Genomic DNA, 3,833 nt, shown 5'->3' with positions numbered 1-3,833 from the left:
GTGTGATGAGTGTGAGTGTGTGTGATGAGTGTGTGTGTGTGATGAGTGTGAGTGTGTGTGATGAGTGTGTGTGTGTGTGTGTGTGTGATGAGTGTGTGTGTGTGTGATGAGTGTGAGTGTGTGTGTGTGATGAGTGAGTGTGTGTGATGAGTGTGTGTGTGGGTGATGAGTGTGAGTGTGTGTGATGAGTGTGTGTGTGTGTGATGAGTGTGTGTGTGTGTGATGAGTGTGTGTGTGTGTGATGAGTGAGTGTGTGTGATGAGTGTGAGTGTGTGTGATGAGTGTGAGTGTGTGTGATGAGTGTGTGTGTGATGAGTGTGAGTGTGTGTGATGAGTGTGAGTGTGTGTGATGAGTGTGAGAGTGTGTGATGAGTGTGAGTGTGTGTGTGTGAGTGTGTGTGTGTGATGAGTGTGTGTGTGTGTGATGAGTGTGAGTGTGTGTGATGAGTGTGTGAGTGTGTGTGATGAGTGTGTGTGATGAGTGTGAGTGTGTGTGATGAGTGTGAGTGTGTGTGATGAGTGTGTGAGTGTGTGTGATGAGTGTGTGTGATGAGTGTGAGTGTGTGTGTGTGTGTGATGAGTGAGTGTGTGTGATGAGTGTGTGTGTGTGATGAGTGTGAGTGTGTGTGATGAGTGTGAGTGTGTGTGTGAGTGTGTGTGTGTGTGTGATGAGTGTGTGTGTGTGTGTGATGAGTGTGAGTGTGTGTGATGAGTGTGAGTGTGTGTGATGTGTGTGTGTGTGTGTGATGAGTGTGAGTGTGTGTGATGAGTGTGAGTGTGTGTGTGTGAGCGTGTGTGTATGATGAGTGTGTGTGTGTGTGATGAGTGTGAGTGTGTGTGATGAGTGTGAGTGTGTGTGATGAGTGTGAGAGTGTGTGATGAGTGTGAGTGTGTGTGATGAGTGTGAGAGTGTGTGTGTGAGTGTGTGTGTATGATGAGTGTGTGTGTGTGTGATGAGTGTGAGTGTGTGTGATGAGTGTGTATGTGTGTGATGAGTGTGAGTGTGTGTGATGAGTGTGGGTGTGTGTGTGTGAGTGTGTGTGTGTGTGATGAGTGTGTGTGTGTGATGAGTGTGAGTGTGTGTGATGAGTGTGTGTGTGTGTGTGTGTGATGAGTGTGTGTGTGTGTGATGAGTGAGTGTGTGTGATGAGTGTGAGTGTGTGTGATGAGTGTGAGTGTGTGTGATGAGTGTGAGTGTGTGTGATGAGTGTGAGTGTGTGTGTGTGTGTGTGATGAGTGTGTGAGTGTGAGTGTGTGTGATGAGTGTGAGAGTGTGTGATGAGTGTGTGTGTGAGTGTGTGTGTGTGTGATGAGTGTGAGTGTGTGTGATGAGTGTGAGAGTGTGTGTGATGAGTGTGAGTGTGTGTGTGTGTGATGAGTGTGAGTGTGTGTGATGAGTGTGAGAGTGTGTGATGAGTGTGTGTGTGAGTGTGTGTGTGTCTGATGAGTGTGAGTGTGTGTGTGATGAGTGTGAGTGTGTGTGATGAGTGTGAGAGTGTGTGTGTGATGAGTGTGAAAGTGTGTGTGATGAGTGTGAGTGTGTGTGATGAGTGTCAGTGTGTGTGTGTGTGTGTGTGTGTGTGTGTGATGAGTGTGAGAGTGTGTGTGTGAGTGTGTGTGTGTGTGATGAGTGTGAGAGTGTGTGAGTGTGTGTGTGTGTGTGTGATGAGTGTGAGTGTGTGTGTGTGAGTGTGTGTGTGTGATGAGTGTGAGTGTGTGTGTGTGTGTGTGTGTGTGTGTGATGAGTGTGAGAGTGTGTGTGTGAGTGTGTGTGTGTGTGTGTGATGAGTGTGAGTGTGTGTGTGATGAGTGTGAGTGTGTGTGATGAGTGTGAGTGTGTGTGTGTGAGTGTGTGTGTGTGTGAGTGTGTGTGTGATGTGTGTGTGTGTGATGAGTGTGAGTGTGTGTGTGATGAGTGTGAGTGTGTGTGTGATGAGTGTGTGTGTGTGTGATGAGTGTGAGTGTGTGTGTGATGAGTGTGTGTGTGTGTGTGTGTGTGTGATGAGTGTGTGTGTGTGTGTGATGAGTGTGAGTGTGTGTGTGATGAGTGTGAGTGTGTGTGTGATGAGTGTGAGAGAGTGTGTATGAGTGTGTGTGTGATGAGTGTGAGTGTGTGTGTGATGAGTGTGAGTGTGTGTGTGTGTGATGAGTGTGAGTGTGTGTGATGAGTGTGAGTGTGTGTGTGTGAGTGTGAGTGTGTGTGTGATGAGTGTGTGAGTGTGAGTGTGTGTGATGAGTGTGAGAGTGTGTGATGAGTGTGAGAGTGTGTGATGAGTGTGTGTGTGTGTGATGAGTGTGAGTGTGTGTGATGAGTGTGAGTGTGTGTGTGTGTGTGTGTGATGAGTGTGAGAGTGTGTGTGTGAGTGTGTGTGTGTGTGTGTGTGATGAGTGTGAGTGTGTGTGTGATGAGTGTGAGTGTGTGTGATGAGTGTGTGTGTGTGTGTGATGAGTGTGAGTGTGTGTGATGAGTGTGAGAGTGTGTGTGATGAGTGTGTGTGTGTGTGATGAGTGTGAGAGTGTGTGTGTGATGAGTGTGAAAGTGTGTGTGGTGAGTGTGTGTGATGAGTGTCAGTGTGTGTGTGTGTGTGTGTGATGTGTGTGAGAGTGTGTGTGTGAGTGTGTGTGTGTGTGTGATGAGTGTGAGAGTGTGTGAGTGTGTGTGTGTGTGTGATGAGTGTGAGTGTGTGTGTGATGAGTGTGAGAGTGTGTGTGTGTGTGATGAGTGTGAGTGTGTGTGTGATGAGTGTGAGTGTGTGTGTGATGAGTGTGAGTGTGTTTGATGAGTGTGAGTGTGTTTGATGAGTGTGAGTGTGTGTGTGATGAGTGTGAGTGTGTTTGATGAGTGTGAGTGTGTTTGATGAGTGTGAGTGTGTGTGTGTGTGTGAGTGTGTGTGTGTGTGTGGTTTTGTTTATATTAGATAGATATTAGTGTGTAAATTGTGAAAGTGTAATACTGTACTGTTTCACAGAAAGGATTAAATTTATAAAATCTTCTTTGTGTGTGTGTGATTCCTCACACTGTGTCATTGTCTCAGTCTTTATCTCTCTCACACACACACACACACACACACTCTGGCATTTTCTGTTACTGTAAGTGTGAATATTGCCCACTGACATGAAATGAAGGAGAATTGAAATTCACACTGACCACTGATGATGTCATAATGAGCTCTACAGCAGAGTGTCAGAATTCAGATGGTCCTGTGAGCTGCCACAGACACTCAAGCCAGATAAAGAATGAGAAGGAAATATGGTGTGTATTTAATGTATTTAACAAAGTTTTTTAAACCGTCCATCACCTTTGTGACACCATCATCGAGGTGCATCATCGAGGACATCTGATGTATTGACCCTTGACAAAGTCCAGGGTTTATGTGACTGTAAATGAACCTTGCTAACAGCAGAAGTGTATAGGAACAGTTGGAGTGTGAGACACAGCCAGTCCTACACACCTTTCAGTCGTAATGTGGAGAACCTCAGTGGCTCTCAAACACACAGTTACTTAGCAACCGGAGCAGCACTGAACCCTGTGTGTGTGTGTGTGTGTGTTTTCTCATGGGCTTGATTATATGTATACACACACAGAGAGCACAGCGAGAGAGAGAGAGAGAGAGAGAGAGAGAGAGAGAGAGAGAGAGAGAGAGAGAGAGAGAGAGAACACAGCTCTGTTAGTGTGTGATGTTTACTGTGGCTCCTGGAACAGGCCTGATGATGTCATAAGGGGATTCCTCTAACGAGCAGCTCTTCTCACTGAACTCTCAGCAGAGCTGATTAGCACACCACTAATGCTAATGCTAACATGGCTCTGTTAATGAGGTCTGTGTACAGCACAG

Source organism: Hemibagrus wyckioides, linkage group LG06 (genome assembly GCF_019097595.1).
Source record: "Hemibagrus wyckioides isolate EC202008001 linkage group LG06, SWU_Hwy_1.0, whole genome shotgun sequence".
Lineage (NCBI taxonomy): Eukaryota > Metazoa > Chordata > Actinopteri > Siluriformes > Bagridae > Hemibagrus > Hemibagrus wyckioides.
The sequence above is the reverse complement of the archived record's forward strand: the minus strand, read 5'-3'. Positions refer to the sequence as shown.